This window comes from Camelus bactrianus, chromosome 23 (assembly GCF_048773025.1).
Source record: "Camelus bactrianus isolate YW-2024 breed Bactrian camel chromosome 23, ASM4877302v1, whole genome shotgun sequence".
NCBI lineage: Eukaryota > Metazoa > Chordata > Mammalia > Artiodactyla > Camelidae > Camelus > Camelus bactrianus.
This window is the reverse complement of record NC_133561.1, coordinates 18,377,052-18,400,717: the sequence shown is the minus strand read 5'-3', so window position 1 is coordinate 18,400,717 and position 23,666 is coordinate 18,377,052. Positions and strand designations below refer to the sequence as shown.

Genomic DNA, 23,666 nt, shown 5'->3' with positions numbered 1-23,666 from the left:
AAAATCAATACTGTTAAAATGGCCATACTACCGAAGGCAATCTACAGATGCAATGCAATCCCCACCAAAATACCAATGGCATTTTTCACAGAACAAGAACAAATAATTTTAAAATTTGTATGGAAACACAAATGACCCCAAATAGCCAGAACAATCTTGAGAAACAAGAACAGAGCTGGAAGAATCACACTCCCTGACTTCAGACTATATTACAAAGCTACAGTAATCAAAATAGTATTGTACTGGCACAAACACAGACACATAGATCAATGCAACAGGAGAGGCAGCCTGGAAATAAACCCCCACACTTACGGTCAATTAATCTACAACAAAGGAGGTAAGACTATATATACAATGGAGAAAAGACAGTCTCTTCAATAAATGGTGCTGGGAAAACTGGACAGTTACATGTAAAAGAATGAAATTAACACATGCTCTAACTTCATATATAAAAATAAACCCCAAACTGATTAATGACCTAAATGTAAAACCAGAAACTATAAAACTCCTAGAGGAAAACAAAGGCATTACACTCTTTGACATAAATCAAAGCAATCTGCTTTTGTATCTGTCTCCTAAAGTAATGGAAATAAAAGCAAAGCAAACAAATAGGATCTAATTAAACTTAAAAAACTTTTGCATGGCAAAAGAAAACATCAACAAAACAAAAAGACAACCTACAGAATGGGAGAAAATATTTGCAAATGATATGACCAATAAAGATTAAGTACTCAACATATATAAACAGCTCATACAACTCAAAAAAAAAAAAAATCCCCAGTTAAAAATGGGCAGACAAACTAAAGAGACACTCTTACAAAGAGGAAATGAAGATGGCCAACAGGCACATGAAAAGATGCTCAACATGGCTAATCAACAGGGAAATGCAAGTCAAAACCACAATATCACCTCACATCTCTAAGAACGGCTATCTTCAAAAAGAACATAAGTAACAAATGTTGGCAAGGATGTGGAGAAAGGGAACCCTTGTGTTGCTGGTGGGAATGTAGATAGATGCAGCCACTATGGAAAACAGTATGGAGGTTCCTCAAAAAACTAAAAATAGAAGCAATTCCACTCCTGGATATATATCCAGAGAAGAGGAAAATGCTAAGTCAAAAAAACAGCCAGCAGCTTAGTCTAAGAGTAAGAAGAGGACTGTTAACATCGAGTCAACTTAGACAAAGTGGAGACCGGGCCTGTCCTATGTCTTTAAAATTGATTTCCATGAATCTAACCCTAATCAGAGCACAGTTTAAGGAGAATATAAGAATTTCCCCTTCCTACTATTGACCTAAGGGATAAATAGCACTAATAAGATTCTGCTATTTTTTAAGCCAATCTCAAATCTTTATCTGAATTTCAAATTGTGTTTCAGGTGCCCAGAGTCTAATAGCATATGACAAAGTTAACAAAGAAAATGAACTCAAGAGAGCTAAGTTAGAAAACCCCTACAGGTGTTAAGAGATAGTCCTTTGCAAACCAAGAGATTAGGAATTTAATTTGTGCAAGTATAGAGGGGACTTCCAGTCATCTGTCTGGGAGAGCTTAGTGCAGATAAGAACTTAAGTTGCCTGAATGACCTAGACTTAATTCCACAAACATTCTCACTTCTGAAATGGGCTTTGGAGCTTTGCCTTTGAGTGAATATCTTTTAAAAAAAAAATTCCTGGAAAGGAAAGAATTAACGACTTATAAAAAGTAAGGCACTATTAGACATCTGCTAAGATTGAACAACATATGAACATATAACCAATGAACTGCCCCACAGATCAAATTCATTCAAGATCACAAGCAGTTAATTCCATGTCACACTTTTCAAAACCTTGCGAGAACTGGTTTGCTTTTCAGTCTTTACCTCCCCATTTCCTAAGGTAACTTGGAGACCCAGAGTGTAATTATATCAACTGCCTCTGAAAACAAAGACCAAATACTCAAAAGAGTGAAGAGGATGCTGCATGGTCTCCCAGTGCTTTTGTGGAAGCAGAGCCCCAAATCACAGCTTACGTTATTAGTAGACAAACTATGAAGCTGGATCTATCACCACACAGCATCGAGCAAGCAAGCAGAGAATCAGGACATCACAGTGCTATACCTGTAACATAACGTGTCGCTCACTTCTCCTAAAGACAACTCTAGAAATTGTTCTATTTATTGAATAAGAAAAAGTGTGACAACTTACTATATATAAACAACATAATCCTTCAAAGAATGTCAAAAATAAAAAGGCTAAATGATCTATTAAGTTCTGTGATCTGGGAGAGAAAATGTACTCATCTTTAGTGATACTTTCACATTAGAGATATTATCAAGGGCTGCTGTTTTACTAAACCCATTCAAGCCAGCTCTTTGATCTCTGCCTATGAGGAGGTTTATTTCTAAAAATTCAATTAAAACTTATCTATGATTTAGATTGGTACCATATGGGGATAAATTTTATGAACCTTTGTTGAGTTGAGGCATCTGATGACACTGCATTATTAAAAGGCATTTTCTATTACTGCAGTAACACAGTAATTTAGAAAAGGCACCCTAGCTAATTTTGTCACACCGTAACTCAGAGCAAGTTCTATACTTTAAGATATTATAGCTTTCAATACCAAATCCTATAAATGAAAATGTTATTATACAGTGTTAAATGCATTATTACCATTATAAATTTCTTTTTTGGAAATTAGATTTAATTTTAAGGTAATCTGTGATGTTTTGCCTTTTTCTGAGAAATTGGGTGGGCAATTAAGTAAGTGAATAGGAGTGTGCACTATACTTTTTTGGTCCCATTAACTTTCTTAATGTTAACAGTAACAAAATGCAGTATGAAAAAAAGAACACCTGTAAAGTCAATACAAATTGCTTTAAGACAGAAAAATTGATCATTAGCTATAAAAGTTAGAGGGAAATTACAGGCTTATGACGAGAAAAAAACAGTTTTTAAAAATTCTGATATTTTAAAACAAATCTAATCCCCATCGTTTCTCTCACAAATATCAGAGAGAGACTGACTCGCGTACTCACAGGCCACATACCTGAAGTTATTCTACCTGTCTTTCAAGATTGATTCTCTCAATACAAGGATGATTGTCTTTCCAATATTTTTTCTTCAACCGTACAGTCTACAGAAACACCCACATAAGGAGAGCGGGAAGGACACGCACACATCATAAATCACAGTGGAAGGGCCAGCTTCATGCTTAGTCAACTCCTCATCAACATCCTTTCCCAGTTCAAGGCAGCCTCATCTTCCCCGGGGGTTCATTGCCATGTAATTATCACGCAGATTACTGAGCTCTACTCTTTCACACCCAGCTAAGTAAGAGAACTGTTTTTCTTACTTTCTTCCCATTTTTTTCGAATACAAAAGTTGAGGGGAAAAAACACAATGATCCCCAGTATACCCTTCCCCCTAGATTCAACATTTGTTAACCATTCGCCACGTCTGCTCCTTCTCTCCACACAGACGTAAACATCTGTTTTCTTTTGCTCATCCACTTGAAAGCCGCAAAAATCATAACTCATTCCTAAAATCTCCAGCATGTGCTTCCTATGATGAACATCTCTTATATGATCACAAATTATTATCCTACACAAGGAAATAAATAATAATTACATAATATTCTCCAGTATGCAGTCTGTGTTCAAATTTCTCCAACTGGTCAAAGAACATTTGTTTTAACTACCCCTTCAACCTGGACCCAATCTAAGTTCATACATCAGAGTTGGTAATTATGTTTGTAGTTTCCTTTAGTCTAGAGAGTAGCCCCCCCAATCTGTCTCACACACATAGTCTGTTTTTTATGAAAATGACAATGACATTTTGAAAAGTTCCAGAAAACTGTCTTATTAAATGTCATGCATTTTGAACTTATGTGACTGTTTTTTTCTTGGGGCATTTACTTTGTTTGTCTATCCCCTGTGTTTCCTAAAACCTTGACTTTGGTACAGGCTTGATTAGAGACAGGTTAAGCATTTTTGCAAGAACACTTCACAATGGTAATATTCTATCATCCATCTACACTTACTGGGGGACTTCTTCTGTTTCTAAGGTAGAGTTTTGCTTTTTGTTTTTGTTTTTCTCTCTCCTCCCCCTAGCCCCACCACCCTTTTTGAGTACCACTATGGCCTAGTGGACTGTAACCTATTCAAAATGTCACAATCAATTAGTTATTATTCTTTCTTAGTGCTCAAACTGCCCCAAATTTAACAATAAGGAGCTTCTTTAAGCTGCTGTTTTTTTAAACCTGAGTTCTAACACAGTGTGATTAAAGTCATCTCCTTTAAAAAAAAAGTTATTTCTCTACTAAAGAAAATCACTCATTCATTCAAATTAATTCAAAACTATTTGTTAAATATTTACCACATGCCAGATGCTTTTTTAAGTGTTGGGGATACAGTAATGAACAACAGAGTGCCTACTACCATGGGGCTTACATTATCACTTATGAAGACAAACAACAAAAAGAAAAATAATTATGTACACCAAATGGTGCTAAGTGCTTAGGAGAAAAATAGAGCAGTGTAGGGGATGGAGAATGATAGAGGCTTGATATTTTAGATAGAGTAGAGAGAGCCCCTCTGATAGGATGACATCAGGCAGAGACCCAAAGGAATCTGAGTAGCTTGTAGCATCTGAAGTGTGAGAAACTCAGCCCCTGCTCAGAGATTCTGCCGAGCAGCAAGGAGGCAGTGTGGCCAGGGTCCAGTGAGCTGGGGACAGCTGCAGGAGATGAGGTCAGACAAGAAGGGACCCTGACATCCTCATATACTCAGTGGACAAACATGATTTGTTTTTGTTTTATATCTTTACCATAAAGTAACAATTTTTGAAGCAGGGGACTGAGTACGGTTCTTGTAGTGGGTTGAACAGTGGCCTCAAAAAGATCTGAACATGTCCTAACCCCAGGAATTTGTGAAGGTGACCTTATTTGGGAAAAGGATGTCTGCAGGCGTAATCAAGTTAAGGATCTTGAGATGAACTCCATCCTGGATTAACTGGATAGGCCCTAAATCTAGTGACAACCGTCCTTACAAAAGGCAGAAGAGGAGAGACACAGAAAGAAGAGAAGGCCATGTGCAGATGGAGAGAGACCGAAGTCATGCAACTACAAGCCAGGGAACACCTCCCAGCAGGCTCTTTTTTAAAATTTATACGGAAAAGCAAAGGGCTTAAATAGCTAAACTTATTTTTACAAAGAAGTAAGAGGACTCACACTACCTGATGTTCCAGACTGACTATAAAGCTAGAGTAGTCACAACAGTATAGTACTGACACAAAGACAGACACACAGAAACACTCCCACATATTGTCAAGTGGTTTTCTACAAAGGCATAGCAGTGGATTGAATAGTGTGCCCCTAAAATTCATGTCCACCCAGAACCTCACAATGTGACCTACTTTGGAAATAGGGCCATAGCGGACGTCATTTGTTAAGATGAAGTCAGACTGGATTAGTGGACCCTAAATCCAGTGATCAGTGTCCTTAAAAGAAAAGAACACACAGCGGGGAGACAGACACACAGACACCCAGGAAGACCACATGTGAGAACAAAGGCACAGACTGGAATCATGCCACCACAAGCCAAAAATGCCACCAACTGCTGGGAGCCACTAGAAGCTCGAAGAGTCAAAGAAGGCTTCTCCCCCCTTCAATGTTTAGAGAAAGCCCTGCCAAACTCTGATTTCCCCGAAACTGTGAGAAAAGAAATTTTTCTTTTAAGCCACCAAATTTGTCTGAATTTGTTAAAGCAGCCCTAGGACACTTACACAGGTTTACTTTGCTGCTATTTGGTTGGTTGGTTTTTATTGAGATAAAAATGAAGAAAACATAAAGGTGACTTGAGCATGAGTTTTCTAGTCAGACCAGCCTGGATTCCACTTGTGCATCTTTCTCTTCCTATGCTTTCCAGAGCCAGACACCCATCTGACCCTCATTTTCCTTCCTACAAAATGGGGACACAGTCTAGCCTGCCTTGAGGCTACCAGGATCCCTCGATAAAAAGCAGTGCTTCTCTGCCCTGGCGTGCATCAGAGCCACCTGTGAATTCACCAACTGCTGGGTCCCATTCACAGAGTGTCTGATCCAGTGGGTCTTGGGTGAAGTCCAGCAAAGACATTGCTAAAAAGGTCAACATGACGCTAACGCTGCCGCTCCTGAGACCACACTTGGAGGACAGATGCACAGAGCCTGGGGTAAAAACAGGTTTTCAACATATGCTCCCCTCTTCTTCCTCAACTCCTTCCTTCCCAGAAGTCAAAGAGTCATTACTCTCTGAAAATAACATATACCTGATTATACACGACACAATCAATCCTTTAGCAAGAAACGTCCTTCCCTAATAAACCTAGGAGAGAGTAAGTATGAAATGAACAACGGCCAGACCAAATGTAAAAGTATAACTCTGACCCACAACCTGCAGCAACCAGCCCAGGAAGCCAACCCGCTGTTTACAGTAACCAGTCCAGGAACTCAGAATGCAGTCTCTAACAGGCAGTCCGAGGAAGCCAATCACTTCTGGAACAGTCAGCCCCAAAGGGCCAAGACTTGGTTAATAACTGACAGCTTCCCTCATTTTTGCCTCTACTTCAACTTAAGACCAACACAGAAAACCAAAAATGCACCCTTAGCCAATCAAATAGGATGCCCTGCTTCTCATTAGCCTACCTACAACTTCCCCATACAAACAGCCTCCGATCGGGGCATACCTAAAGCTTTCCCTTCTTTCCACTACCAAGGTTTCCCACTCCACTACCTGACTTTGAATCCCTGACAAACGCAAAGGATGGTGGCTGATTCCCTTGCAGATAGCCATTGGTTGCTCTCATTTGGATGGTCTTCATTTACTTCCATGACAAGCATAAAAGTTAAAAATCGTCATTTTATTTTTGTGGTGTTCTTGCTCTGTAACTTAAACATTCCTTCTTCTAAGACACCACGGTATAACTGGTGGTAGCTGTGTGGCAGAGGGGACCCTGCTTCGGAACCAGAGAGACCTGGGTTTCCAGATCTGACTCCTCTAGCTATGATCTCATGGAAGTTCTGTAACTTCTTTGAACATCAGTTTCCTCAGTGATGTTCCCGACCGAGGGAACAATATCCACCTACTGCTTACAGCCCTAAAAAGAGAAGATGAACACAAAGAGGGACAGCATCTTGCACAGAGTACGTGCTCAGTGAAGTTAGCTGATTAGGCTACGGTTTTCAGCACTGACACATTTAATCCTGCAATTCAATAACCCATTGCTATTACAGTTGCGAGTTACTTCTGTGCTTTGTTTTTAAGTTATGTTATTAGTAATATAGCCGAAATCTTTCATTTTAGAAAGTAAAATATGGCATGGACATGGTGTTTTGACTACAAGTGACAGAAAAACCACCAAAACCAGATCATGTAAAATCTCACAGACAGAACCAAAATACATCCAGGATTAAAAAGGACTGAATTTGAACTAATAAATAACTCAAGAAGCCAGGTTACTCTCCCAGGAAATGCTTGGTTTGATCGTCTCCATTTTTCTTTCAACTGGTTTCCTCGGCTCACTCAGCCTGCACATGGCCCTTAAAAATAGCCACCCCAAGACAGTAATGATATATAACTTGAATGGGATTTGGGTTTAAACAGGTATGTGCATTTGTCAAAACTCATCTAATGGTACATTTAAGACACATACATTTCATGGCATGTTTTGAATCTGTTTTCATGTCTGTCTCCCGCATTAAACTGTGACATGTCAAGGACATGTCAACGACAAAAAGGAAATCACATTCAATCCTGAATCCCCAACACTAGCGCAATGCCTAGCATGTAGCTGAATCTCAATAAACCTTTCATTATTAAATAAAGACAAACCTAAGAATTTGAAAAATTCTACTAACTGGAATTCATTCTGAAAGCTGTGTTCAAAGTTCTCATCTTAATTAGTGATTACATCCTAGTCAATTAATGTAAACAGATTTAAGTTTTACTTATTATAAAGAGAACTATATTTATCAGCAAACAATTAGTGACAATTATGGTACAAACTGTTCTGGGTACATGACTCTACCACCACCTAGTGGAAAGAAATGCGTATTACACTCATTGGAAACTCCTTAAAGAAACGTAATTTCCAAATGAGCGGATGGGCCATGAGCAAACACATTTCAACCACATTCACCAGGCACCTGCTAGGTTCTGGAAATTATGCCAGGTTCCATGAGGACAGGCAGAGCTCATGTCCATTTTGATTTCTACTGTGTCACCAGAACTAAGGAGAGTGACACAGCACTTTGTTAGCTTTCAGTAAATACGCATCAGCTGACTGGCTAGATTTTACCAAAGGAGACTGAGATATGATCTTCAGGAAAGACATTCAGCCATCCAAAACCAACAGAACTCTATCCAGACCATGGAATATTAGTTTGCACACATGAATACACACACACACACACACACACACACACACACACATACACACACACACACACGAGCTATCATAAGACATAAGACATAGAGGAACTTTAAATACATATTACTAAGTAAAAGAAGTCAATCTGAAAAGGCTACATACTATGATTTCAACAATATGAACATTCTGGAAAAGGCAAAACACTGGAGACAGTAAAAAGATCAGGGGTTAGAAGAGGATGGGAGCAGGGAGGGATGGAAAGGCAGAGCACAGGATTTTTAGGGCAGGGAAACTGTTCTGTATGATATTATTTTGGTGAATACATGTCATTGTACATTTGTCAAAACCCACAGAATGTTCAACCTTAGTAAATTATGGACTTTGGATGATAATGATGTGTCAACGTAGGTTCATCAGTTGAAACAAATGTACCACTCTGCTGGAGGATGCTGATAGTGGAGGAACCCACACATGTGTAGGGGTGGAATAAGTGGGAACTCTGTACTTTCCACTCAACTTAGCTATGAATCTGAAACTGCTCTTTAAAAAAGTCTATTTTTTAAAAACAATATAACTTTTACCCTGATATTCAAATAAGCAAACCCCCATCTAATGAGATTTATACCAAATTATCATACTCTTTTTAAACACCTAAGTAAATGCTCAGTAAATGTAATTTCCTCACCTCGATGGCACAGTAACCAACCCTACACTCCAAGTAGCTGCCATTAAGTAGCTATAAACCAGTCACTGTTTCTTAATCTGTAGAATTAAGACAGGTAGACTAGTTCTCTCAGTTCCCTTCCTAATTTAACATTCTTTTAATTTTAAAAGAATTTTAAAAGAAGAAATAATATAAGTAAAACTTTTCTAGGATATAAAGAAGGAAAACTGTCAAATATTCACAGCATCACAGTGACACCAAAACTTGACAAAAACATTAAAAATTACTGCAGAAACTTTTAAAGTGATACCAAAGAAAGAACTCAGGAGTGCTCTAAATGAAAGACATGCTATGAGCACAGTGTTCATTCCAGTGATACAAGGAATAGTTAAATATTGGGAAGTTTACTCATATAATAATAACCATATAAATAGGTCAAAAAAAGAAAAGTTAGTGACCATCTCAGTATATGCCAAAAATGCAAATGAAAAACATTTAAACTATTCTTCATTTTTAACCCTTAGTAAAATAGCAATACATGACTTTTTCCTTAATATAACTAAAAAATGCAAAATTTTATTTCAGTTCATAACTTCCAAATGATTCACTGGAAACATTACTGAAACACTAAAGCAAAGAAACATTAGATGCATTTCTGCTGAAGTCTAGAAGGAATAAAGAAAGCTCACCATCAGCTCCATCAGCTTTTAATATTGATTTAGAAGTACTAACCAATTTAAGAGAAAAAAGATGGTAAGTTTTTATCATTTTTATGATGATTACTATGTGTCAGGCACTGTTCTAAGCACTTTATAAATACTAAATCATTTAATTCATATAATCTTCATGACACTCCTATGAGGTAGTACTATTACCGTCCCATTCTACAGATGAGGAAATCAAGGCACAGAGAACGCAAGTAACTTGCCCAAAGTCGCAGTTAGCAAGTCAGTGGAGATAAGACTGAAACCCAAGTGGCAGTGGTCCCAGAGCCTACACTCTTCACCACTATGTTATCTGAAGTACTGAAAAGGAGAAGGCAAAAGCATCCATAAACACAGATGACAGAACTCACTAGAAAACCCAAAGGGAAAAGAGCTGTTAGAAACGAGAATTTACTAGAGTGGCTGACTACAAAATCATGTAAAAAATCAATAGCATTTCTCTATGTTAACAGTAAAAACTTAGAAAATATGTATTTTTTTAACAAAGATGTCATTTACACTAGTGACCTAAAAAATCTAACTGGAAATAAGAAATATACAATTCCTGTTTGAATAAAAAATTGTAACTCTGCTAGTCTATTGATGAGTATGAACTCCACATTTACAGGAGTGAAGCATTCAAACAGCGTGGACTGGCTCCAAGAGCAGAATAGGAAGCAAACTACCCCAAAAAAGCTCCCCTGCAACCTGGATCAGGGGAGCACAGGACCACAGCGGAAAGCACATGAGCCTTGTCAAGTAACTGACATGTTCAATGTCTTAGAACAACCCATAGCAAACTTCATCTCTTCTTTCACCAGCTCAAGAGCATGGATGGCATACAGAGTAGTTTTTCAGCAAAGTACCAGTAACCCTCAAGTAGGTTCTGGGTTCACACAACAGTCCACATTTTTACTACCTGAGTAATAAGCACCATTTCTCAGAACAAAGAGAGGGAGGGGGAATCTGATGGAACCAGTGGATCTTCTCTTTGGCTCCTATTGCAGTGAAAGGCCTTGACTCCAGCTGAGCAGTCAATGCCCTGAGGAAGGCTAACCCACATTAGGTCATTTGTGAGCAAAGTGTTCACCAGGCAAAAACAGAAATCCTGAATAAATACACAGAGACATGCTCTATGAAAAGTAAGGATCATTCAAGTATGAAATGAGTTGACAAGGGAAACCGGGATTCTCCCTAGGAAACATTTTTACAGGACAGATATGCATCCATAAAGAAACTGTCATGCACTCAGTGTCATGCACTGAAATGGGGGAAATGCTCTCATTGTCAAGGTTAGCCCATCACTAATCAGCCAGCCGAACCATCAGTTAATTTATGGAGCTCCCACTATGTGCACAACTCTGCCGCAGTTATAATAAAATGTTAAGATATGGTTCCATCAAGAGAAATACTTATTAAATGGTTGGGGAGAGAAAGTAAACACATGAAGGGAACACCAGGCACACAGCAAGTGGATAAGGCAAATTAACACTGGAAAAATTTCTCTCCCTGCTTTCCCACACATGTTTTAGGAATAAGAATACAAGAAGAGTCAATCCGAACAGAATTTTATTTCCTCCAACTTTTAGAAGCTGAAAGGATTTGAAGCTTCTTAAACGTACACAGGTAAATAATCTATAGCAATGGTAATAACTGATCAGAGAGCACTGAAAACACTAAAACCTCCAAGAAATCTTAGTAATGTTTATTCTACTTCATTAAAGCGCAGTCACTAATTAATTTAATCACTACTATACACACAAGCCACTGTGCCAGGCTCATCACAATGAAACAGATGAAAATACTCAAAGAATTCTTATATAAAGCAACAGGACTGGAAGCAAGCTCTGAAGGCAATTCTTTAACAATAAGAGAACTGGGACTGAAATTCTTAGGTTTGTAACTGAAAATAAGTACATTTAGCTGTGTGCTAACCCCTATTTACACTGCTAGGATAAAAAGCCAATGAAAAGAGTAAATCAATGCCCTCCCATCCCTGAGATAACCCACTTTACAATATCACAAACTTATAATTGGGGAAGTGTGGGGGATAGCTTACATTAATTCAATTCAACAAATATTTACTGAGTTATAATGCTATGCTCAGTGCCTGAAATGTGAAGCTGAGTAAGTCATGGACCTGGTTTGTTGTTGTTGTCTTTATAAATAAATTTACGGTCAAGTCCAAGTCCTTGATTTCAAAGAGCTCATGTTACAGAGTTCTTTCTCTTCATGGGGGGGGGGGGGGGGGGGGTAATGGTATGCCTCTAAAAAGTAAGGTTCCTTGAAACAGTCCTGTTTTTCCAACCATTTAACTACCTAACCAAGAGACTATGAAGCTGGAAAACCACTATATTTTACTTGTAAGAAATGAATGGAATATGGATTGGAAATAAAAAATTAAACATACCTAGAACTACAGTGCTGTACTGGTTCAATGTAAAACTATGACATCCTACATCAAGAAATTTTATTTACACAAAATCTATTACACAAAGCAAGACATAACCAGCTAATACTTCACTGTGCTGTTAGCAAGTGTGAAGAGGTTTCCAAGAAAGAAACGCTCTCTATTAAAGGTGTTAGGGACACTGAGCCTCCAAATCCTGTAGAAAAGGCACATACAGTGGGAAGAGAAAAAAAAAAGGCAGATACAGCCTTGAGGCAAAAGTGCTAGGAAGTGATAGAATACCTTCTTAACAATTTGCAGCTAGGCTATTACCCATGATAAGTTGATAACCATTCATTAACTTTGAGAGCAATAGACAACTGGCAGGCTATTTCATGCCTCAAAGAATTTATGGCAAAAATGACAGGTGACTTTGAATTCAGAAAATAAAATGGATTCTTGGAACTTGTTACTTTCATGAATCCTTTTAAATAAACTTGGAGGCAGAAAGAGGTATTTGATGCTGATAAGACTTAAAGGTCATGATTTTCTACATCAGTGACAAAGGGATTAATGTTTATCAGTTGCATCAGTCTTTCAATCAACAATACAAATGTGAATCAGGCATTTAAGGTATATCCTGAGAGACAATCCACTCTGGGTTATAAAAGAGAAGAATTATGCAAAATAAACATTAATAACCTAAGTTAAACAGGGTGCAATTAAGATTTAGGGATTATGTTTGCAGGTTCTCCTTGGTTGGCGCCTCCTTGCCACCTACCACAATGTTGGTGTTCCCTAATTAGGGTTTTTGTCTGGTTCTATCTTCTTCAAATTCTCCCTGTTCCTAAACTGATCTATACCTAAGGCATGAGCTATCAGCTATACCCTACCATCTCCAGGATGAAAGTGACTGTCAACCTTGGCTGCACATTAGCATTACCCTAATCAGTAGCTTTTAAAACATACAAGCTGGGTCCTTATGCCAGGTTAATTAAATCATACTCTATACGAGTAGCGCCAGGTCACAGTTTTACTGTCGTTTAGTTTCCCGAGCAGGCAGTCAAGGTCCAAATCTACTGCTCTTCTAGATCCATCACTCCAACCCTCTCTCGATCACCTTCACCTGAATATCCCACAGGCACCTCAATCTTTTCTTCAGTCTGACATACTCTAGCTTAGTGCTGGTCCATGAGTATTTCTCCTCCTCTTCTTTAGCTGGACCTGGGAGCATTAGGCAGTCCTTCCTCCAAGCTGCCACAGAATTCTACCCATGCCCCCATTAAAGCATTTATCACCATTTATGGTAACTGACCGTGTGTATGTCTATCACCTACCACCCGTAACACTGGATTTTCTTTTTTCATTTTAGTATCCAAAGCATTCACAAATGGGTAGCACCAGAGGGTGAGTGATAGCCAAAGAGACTAATCAAGATTCTACACTCAGTTCTAAGAAGTAAGTGCAAGACTAGAAAACAGGAGGCATAGCTAAGGGATGATTAAGCAGGAAAACACAGGGTGACAGTCATGACGGAGGACTCAGTGGAAGGGGATGGTGGACTTGAGGCTTAGATTTACTAGCCCACACCCCATTCAATGAATGGGCCAGACTGATTAAATCTGACCCTGTACTGGAGGAAAAAAGGCTATGAAAAGTCTGTCTCCCCAAAATATATCAAATGTAAGTTCTTTTCACTCTCACTGCTACAGCCTTTAGGTGGAGCCTTCACTGCCTTCTGCCCAGACTTTTAAAACAGCATCTTAATGAATGCCCCTATTGCCCATCCCTGGCCACTCCAGGCTAAGACTGACCACAGAGTTACCTTTGAAAGAAGAAATCTCCTCCCCTTACTCCTTCATTGGAAAATTCTCATGCAGCTCTTAGAGAACGAAGTCCAAAATCTCTACCATGGTCTATAAGGCCTTTCTCAACCTGGCTCTAACCAATCTCTTCAGCTATTCTCCACCCATAATCAATGCTACACTCACATTCGATCTGCTCACAACTTAGTTCCTGTACACAAGCTCTTCTTGTAAAAATGTCAAATCCCTTCCCCACCCATCTTCCAAATTTTACACATCCTGCAAAAATCAGCTTAAATGTTACCTCTTCAGTGAGGCTATAGCAGGAGGAACACCCTCATTCATTTACTGATTCTTTCCTCCTCTTTCTGGAGGCCCTACTATATGACAGGCATTGGCATGAACATTCCTTTGGTACTGAGTTCAAAACTGAGTTATCACAGTTATAATGATGTATTAATTAACACTTGTGATTTGATCTTCTCTTTCAGTCTATGCATTTCTTGAAGATAAGAACCACACTTTCTGGTCTAGCTCTCTTGTTTTCCTTACTTTGGTCCAAAAGGGCCCAGCATGCCAGGCTATGCCTAGTAGTCTCCCTCGAGATCAGTTCGTAACTGTGGAAGCCCCTGGATCAGGCTGTAAGGACCGATGCTGGCCTGAGCCCACATGTAGAATAGAGATAGTGGCCCAAAAAGTGAAGGAGGTTAATGAAGACCTTCATCCCTAATGAGAAGGACAGAGGTAAAAGTGATAAACAGGGCAGAGATGAAACTGAGGTCTGGAAAAACTGAAGGCTAATTCTGAACCAACGTCATGAGCATAGCTCATTAATGCATCACTTTGCTGGAACAAAGCCATAACCTACAAGGGGCAAAACCATTCTAAATACACTATATCATCTCTGTAACCATCTTACAGCCTAACCTAGTACTAGAAATGGATGCTGCAAAATTGTGCTGAATTAATTAACCCATTTGCAAGCAATGATTATATATGCATACAATTATGCAATGTGTATTCTTATGACCCAGAAGGTAAAACAAAGCCATTAGAAACACTAAATTTTAGGGGGGGATGGGAATAGCTCAATGATAGAGCTCATGCCTACATGCACAAGATCCCATGTTCTATTCCCAGTATCTCCATTTAAAAAAAATTTTTTTAAGAGAAACACTAAATTTAGAACAGGATGTCAGAGGAGATCTAATCTAAAACCAATGACTTGAGATTACTAACACCCAGCATACAGTACCTATCAAAAGACTAATTTATTCTACCACATACAAGTTACATGTGGTACTTAAGGTTGGACTGAAATATAAAATTAGGAGCTTTGGACATAAACTGTCATGTGGACTGAGCATCAGAGCAAACCATTCTGCAGCAAAAACAAACAAAAACCAAAGCAGCCAAGCAGAGAGAAGCAGAAATGAAAAAACATAGGATAACATGCCTGGAATCATGAAGGCTTTCAAGTCCCTAGTTTCAATCCCTTTCCAAGCTGCAAGGTGCATGCCTGCCCTTTGGTTCTGTGAGACATCCCGAATCCTTTTGACACATTTTTCTTTGCTTAAGCTAACTCAAGCTGGTTTACGTTAACTGAAAACAAGAAATCTTAAACTAAGCATTAATACCACAAGTGCTTTGCCTCTGCTGCCGTGATTGCATCCAAGAACTTCACTGTCAAAAACATCTACTTTTATAACTCCTGTTTCATTTCTTACTCCTCTTTCCACCCACCAAGGCATTCAATGAGCATTTAATGAGCACCTACTTCATGTCAGGCACTGCTAGCACCTGGCAACAGAAAGATGATGCAGCCAAGGTCCCTGCACTCAAATTCATAACCTCGTGCAGGACTTTTGTCAAAATATGGGTCTTGATCAATTTGTAAAATCAATTTAGCCGGTCCCTGGAGGAACTTTTTAAATTTTGAAATATAGGAAAATAAAAATTGAGGTAAGTGGTAAGGTTAAAATTGTTTTCTGTAACTTTTGTTTCAGCTACATGGGTGTCTGTATTGATAGCTACATAATACGTATTTCTTACTGGGAGTCCTGGGCAAAGACTTTGAAAAACACCAGTGGGCCCCTGTTTCCCAATAATCTCAAAAAATACCAAGGAAGAGGGCAGACAAAAACTGTGCCTTAGAGAATCCATCAGTGCTTTCATTAATAAAAAATAATTTTAATTGGCATATCCTTAGTTTGTGTTGATTTTACATGGTTGAAAATAATTATTGGTTTGCCTCAAATAGAGTCAACATTCCTTCTTGTTTAGTTTTAATTAGCTAAGCAAATCCTTTTCTCTTTGCCTTAAACAGTACAAAGAAAGTTCAAATCAGCATGTCAGAATTATTATAAATGCTTCATTAGCTAAGTACAAATTTAGTAAATTTCTGCCGTACTTGCAATGATTGCTGACTAGGCGAAACCCCAATAATCATCAGAGTAACTATTAAGATATAAAAATGACAATTTAGCCTGGAAAAAGAAGACCATGAGGCAGAAGATACCTGAGTTCAGATACTATGAAAGTCCTACAATGACTGCAAATTGTCTAAGGTAACTTCTGAAAAACAGTAACTGAAGAAAATGTAAGAGTAATACATCAAATAAGATTTAGGCAAACCTAATTACCTTCCCCTTGCAAAAAAAAAAAAAAAAAAAAAAAAAATTTAAGAGTACCAAAAAAAAAAAAAAAAAGACTTGGGCATATTCTGGTATTTCGTGTATTTTCCAAGTGTTTTGAGCCTAAGAATCTGATTTCATTTCAAGGAAAATGAATTCAAATGTGTTTATTCTCTAATGTGAAGGCTGCCCATCTTTACTAGACAGTGGAAGTTAGGATACCCTTGATTAGTCAACAAGAATCTTTATTGAATACCCAGTACATGCTGCTCCAGGAATTATGCAGAACACCATAACGTGAAATGTCATGAAATATGGATACAGTAAAATTCATCATAAAAACTGAGGACAATTTTTATGGCATAAAATGATCATGTCACAAACCTGTTTCTGTAGAACAAAAACCTATCACAGAAAGCATAGCAGTCTATTTCCAAGTTTTTTCCAAAAACATACACTTGCTACTTATTCATTCATTTTGTTAGCAAGAAGTATGTAACCGAAAGTTATGAAAATTATGCCTAAAAAAATTACAATTGAGAAGACGTCTGCACAAAATTTTTTTTCTGACACAAAGGAAGTACTGCCATCATTTGATTTTTGCTGTGGCACATACTCCTAGCTCCTAGCACAGAACACCCATGCTCATGCATTCATTCTCATTTATTCTCAATTAATTTGCATGTCTGTGTCAGCCTAATTGTAGGGACATGTAAATGAAAGTACTCACTGCTTAGAAAAGGAGAAACACAAACCGAACTGTAATTTAATTTGGAAAGTGCAACAGAGGAGAGCACCTAACGCAGTGTGAGGTGGCAGGGAGAGCAGGGAAGGCTTCAAGGAAGGGGTGAGTCTAAAAAGAAGGGCAGGAGGCACCCAGGTAAAGGAGTGTGTGTGCACGCATGTGTGGAAACACGGTACGCCTGGCATTCTGAGTACAGCCCTGGAGAGAAGGCTCTGCCTGCTGGGTGTGGAGGAGGCAAAACCACCTTCAGGCAACCCAGTCAAGCTGAAACAAGTTCAGGGCAGACACAGTCAGGAGATGAGCCTGGAGTTGAGGGAAGGTTCAGAACTGCAGGGCTACAGAAACACACTAGAGTCCAGACCTGATGTTTTAAGAAATCAGGATCCAAAGAAATTTCGGATAGCTTATCCTGGTGGCTCAGAGAGGATGGACTGGTGAATAGGAAATCAGGAGGCAGCAAAACCACCTTTAAGAGGCTGTGGCAGGGATGACATCCAAGTGAAATAAGGGGTAGTGAGCATGAAAAGATGGAGAATTCAAGAAAAACTTTATAACGTAGACAGTAAAAACAACTAGACTTGCCTGATTGGAATGAGAAGAAAAGGAAAAGGTTAAGTAGTGGTTCAAGATGAGGCAGGGAGGGGAATGCAGGCACATAAGGATTTTAAGCCCTAAATTAAGAATAACAACAGGTAGAAGGGGAATAAAAAGGGGCACAAGGTGACAAATTAGGAAACTATTATAGTAACTGAGTGAGATTTTATGGCATGAGGGTATGATGGTGTTGACTAGGCTAAGGACAGTGGGGATACTGAGATAAACATATATTTAAGAAATATGGCATTGCTAAAATCAATAGGATTGGAGGATTATCAGGCTGATGGGACAGGGAGAGGGGGAGAAGATGTCAGGGATGCCTCCCGAGGCACCACAAGGGCAAGATGGTGGTAACAATCACTGAAATAAAGTGGGAGGAGATTTAAGAAGGGAGACTGAAAACACAGTATTTTAAACATGTTCAATTTCAGGCACCTCTTGAGATATCCAAGAAGAAACACTGAACAGACAGTTGAATATTCAGAGCTCTCAAAAGAGAGGCCTCTACACTGAAGCTATAATTTGGGAGATCACTAGCATATTATTAACTGCAACAATGCCTGAGATCACCAGAGAAAATGGAAGAACGTGGACTGAAAAGATGGCCTACGAACAGGCACTGAAAAGGTCTAAAATCTAAACTTTAGATGCTAGGGCAAGGTGATCCTACAAAGGAAACTGGAGTCTTCAGTTGTAAACAAAGCCTTTGAAAACTCTGCTGGTGAAAAAGAGAAGATAATACAGTAAGTAGCCTTAAGAGACATGAGGCTAAGGTAGAGGGGTGCCGTTTCATTTTTTGATGGAAGACAATATAACACGTGTAAGTGCTGATGGGAATGAGTCAGTACAGGAGAAAGGTTAAAGATATCAGAGAGATATGGTATTCAATAGGATAAATTCCAAGAAGGCTAGAAACTATGGGCCCCAGGGTTGGGGGGGGGATTAACCCCTCCTCTCCCAGAGGGTGTCTGGTTAAACAAAAGTTTGTGTGACTTCAGGGCAGTGGTTGAGGAAGCAGTCTAGGAGCCACATGGAACCTCCAGAGTCTCAGTTTTCCCAGCCCACTGCATTATGGTTAATCTGGATTTACCACTAAATCAGTGGCCACTGAGGTGCAAATGGTCCTGTGTGGCCTTTCCACCCCACCCCATCCCGGGATCTGTGAATTTTTATTTAAGGTCTTACTTGATTCTGTATATTAAAGCAAAGATGATGGTTCTGTTTATCTAGTCTTTCTCTGGTTTGATTTGAGGGATTTGAGATTGTCATTTGGCGTATCTTCTTGCTTTAGGAAACAAATTTCTCAAAAGTGAGAAGCATAAAATGCAGGGATAAACTGAATAAAATGAAAGCCTCTCAGCTAAACCTCTTATTTTTACATTCTAGATGCTACTATCCTTTAAGATGGTAATAAGGAGACGATGGAAAACTACCCTTAAAACTACAATCAAAAAATGCTAATTATAGAGGTAAAGGATATGCTGACTAACCTTATTGTGGTAAACATTTTGCAATATACATATATGTATATAACACTGTACACCCTAAACTTACACATGTCAATTATGTATCAGTAAAGCTGGGAGTGAGGATGCTCAAACACCAGTTAATGGATTCTTGTCAAAATCTGTCTCATCAAACCTCATGGATAAGGTAGGAGATGGCATTCTACCAAATAATTTGGAGCCTCTATCTAATGATGTGAACTGTTTCAGGGCGAAAAAACGAAACGGACTAATTCACAAATCTGGTAGTAATGCACTTGCTGGAGGAACTCTACACTGCCATTACCCTGCAGATGGCCAAAATATGATAGCATCTACTTCTGGACCTGTGTTGAATACACTGCTAGTAACTCTTCCCAGGGCACAGGGATCCCATGCTGGTTAATAAAACCTAAAATAAAGGGAGTTCAAAAGATTGGATGAATATTGAAATAACATCTATCATTAAAACACTGGGAAGTTGGTATCATTCCATTATTTAGGGCAAGAGATACACAACATTTGACAAAATAGAGTTTTCATATTACTGTGGGACGGCTCTTCTTTATCTTGGCAAAAAACACTCAATATGCCTTTTTCAAATTTTCACATACTGTTAAAAGTCACTTTTTTATATATATAACTCTGTAATTTTTCATAAATACATAGACACAGAACAGTTCCATCATCCCCAAAATCCCCTTATGGTACTCCTTTGTAGTTAGCCTCTCTTTCCATCCCTTACCCATGCCAAATAACCTTCTGGAACACAGCTAGCACACACGCCGGGGTCCACAACCACAGTCATCTGCACTTGTTCATGACACATGGCAGTCTTTTCATCCTAAACCCAGGTCGCTGTCTACCCACTGGCCCATTCAGTACCTCCACAGGCCATTACTAGAGCAAAAGGGAACCCCTGGAATCCCAGCATGACAAGTACATGCCACAAAGAATCAGAAGTATGGTCATATTTAGCCAATCTCCTTGGCAACCTACAGGAGTGGCCGCTCTGCTGGCCACCTGCTCTCCACCATCACTACCACAGCCTGTCAAACACACCCCCAAACAGGTGAAGTCTTATCAACTACTTCCCCTCCTCTGGGTATTTTTTCTCTTCTCACAATTTCCCTTGGTTGGAAAAAGTCCTGAAATGTTGCACATCTCACTATATCATAGTCCAGGGTGGGTATTACTGTATCAGTTGAAGTTAAAGGAATTTAGAAAAATCGCTGATTCCAGATGGTGAGGAAAGATAGGCGATAAACCTAGAACATTTTCCTGTGCCAGAATAAAAAGTGTTCCAAAACATTATGCAGCACATCAAAAATACAGGAGCTAGACTGAGGGGCTCCCATAGTCAAATCTGTGATGATTTCATCATCAAAATGGCTTAAAGACTTAAACATAAGACAAGACACCATAAACCGCCTAGAAGAGAAAATAAGCAAAACATCTTCTGATATAAATCATAGCAATGTTCTCCTCGGGCAGTCTACCCAGGCAATAGAAATAAAAGCAAAAATAAATAAATGGGACCTAATTACACTTATATGCTTTTGCACAGCAAAGGAAGCCATATACAAAACAAAAAGACAATATACAGAATGGGGGCAAATATTTGCAAACAATGCAATTGGTAAGGGCTTACCTTCAGAATATACAAACAGCTCATACAACTCAATAAGAACAAACCCAATCAAAAAATGAGCAGAAGACCTAAACAAACATTTCTCCAGTGAAGACATACAAATGGCCAATTAGCACATGAAAAAATGCCCAATATCAGTAATTATCAAAGAAATGCAAAATTAAAACTACAGTGAGGTATCACCTCACAGCAGTCAGAATGGCCATCATTAAAAAGTCCACAAATGATAAATGCTGGAGATGGTGTGGAGAAATGGGAACCCTCCTACACTGCTAATGGGAATAGTTTGGTGCAGCCATTATGGAAAACAGTATGGAGATTCCTTAAAAAAAAAAACTGAAAATAGACTTAACATATGATCTAGCAACGCCATTCCTGGGCATATATCCAGAGGAAACTCTAACTCAAAAAGATACATGTATAGCCAAAACACGGAAGCAAACTAAATGTCCATCAACAGATGACTGAATAAAGAAGCTGTGAGATATACACATACATACACCCACGTGCATGCGTGCGCGCGGGCACACACACACACACACACACACACACACACACACACACACACACACAGGAATACTACTCAGCCATAAAAAAGAATAAAATAATGTCGTTTGCAGCAACATGGATGGAACTGGAGGTCATCATACTAAGTGAAGTAAGCCAGAAAGAGAAAGACATACCATATGATATCACTTATATGTGAAATCTAAAAAATGATACAAACAAACTTATTTACAAAACAGAAACAGACTCACAGACACAGAATACAAACTTATGGTTACCAGGGGGAAGGGGGTAGGAAGGAATTAGAAAATCATTATTTTACAACCATCACAGTAAATTTTGGTTCAGGCAAGCACCAATCCTAAAGAGATGCTAGACATATGGAGAAAAAAATGTTGAGGAATAAATGTTTGCATGATCTCAAAGTGTCTCCCCACAGAGACTTACTAGACTAGTAACAAGAGGGGAAAACCAGTAACTACTCAACACAGGCTGTACCTTGAACAGGAAATCAAGATTTCACCAATGAGGACCAGAGGGACACTGTGTGCCTCTTGATGTGACACCCTGAGAAGGACACATCATAATTTATGTGGTACTCTGGCTGGGGGGTGAATAATCCAAGTCTCATCATGAGTAAACAGTATACATGTAATTTAGGAACATCCTATAAAATAACCAGCTTGCATTATTCAAAAATATTAACATCATAAAAATATTAATGTCATAAGACTAAGAAAGGTTGAGGAACCATTTCAGATTAAAGGAGACTAAAGTGTCATAACAACTGCATGTAATGTGATTCTAGACTGGATCTTGGACCAGAAGAAAAAAATGCAATAAAGAACATTATTGGAAAAATTGACAAAACTGGAAATACAGACTACACATACAAGTATTGTGTGAATGCTAAATTTCCTGGATTGGATTAAGTGTACAGTGGTCATATAAGAGAATATCCTTGTTCTTAGGAAACACTCATTAAAGTATTAAGGGACATTCCTTCAACTTTTCTGTAATTTTAAAATTATTCCAAAATAACGCTTTTTTCAGTGGTTTGATCAATATTAAAACATATGCATTTGCACTTTGTCTTTAATTTCAACCATAATCAGTAAGCTAATAAAACATACTTCCCAATGGGAAAGAGCTAAAAATCAATGTGATATAAAGCACAGACCAGTATTTTATGGGAGGATTAAAGCTTCAGCTGGCACAGCAATTACACACTGATGCTCGGGTTACTGTCTCACTCGGATTTCATTGTGGGCTCATCAGGGGTCCCCTGAGGAAGATTAAAACACTTTATCTCTTATCTATAAATAGATCATTACATTTGGATAAAAAAGAAGTTCAATAAAAATGTAGGAAGATGGCTGGTAAAGTCAACTAGGTTAAGAACTGCACAGGAACCAAATTTGGCTCTTAATCACATTAGCTTTTAAAAGCTAATTAACAGGAAGCACAATTTAAATATAGGGAGTGAAGGACATTTAAACCAATCTTGGAAAACAAAAAGAAGTTGTTACTTATGACATCTTATGCCGTGGGTGATTCTATAGAAAATATGCATGCATTCAACCAAAATACTTGATTTTAGTTTTCCAATGATTCCTGATGCTCTTTAAGGAATAAAAACATGGAAAGACTATAAACTAAAGGTTAATTACCCAGCACAAGCCACAAGAGCCTCAGAAAAAACAAACACACATTTCTACAAACCCACTCACCAAGCACCCAAACAGAAATGCCATACATAGTTACAAGAATCAGAGGCTTTCAACCGTATGAAAAAGAACCCAAAACAGTGACAGGCAGCCCTTTCTGCAACATAATGAGTGAATATTCTTTCATAATAGATTGAAGCACATTTTATTTTGTTTTTAAATTTTTATCAAAGTAATATATAGCATACACCTAAAAAAAATCAAAGAGTACAAAGGGCTCCCTTCTCCCATCCCCAAAGGCAATCATATTTAGCCATTTCATTTGAGTCTTCTGGCAGTTACTCTCAATTTTCTAAATAATATACTTGTACCATTATTTCTTCATTTATCACCTGTAGGTATCTGTGCAATACAACTGTTAGGACATGATGCTTTAG

General features: G+C 38.5%; 1 protein-coding gene across 2 annotated transcripts in view; it reads right to left on the bottom strand.

Moving 5' to 3' along the window:
* The window catches only part of SMYD3 (SET and MYND domain containing 3), a 562,584-nt gene that overhangs the window by 506,454 nt on the left and 32,464 nt on the right, over window positions 1-23,666 (bottom strand). The gene's annotated exons all lie outside the window — the stretch shown is intronic.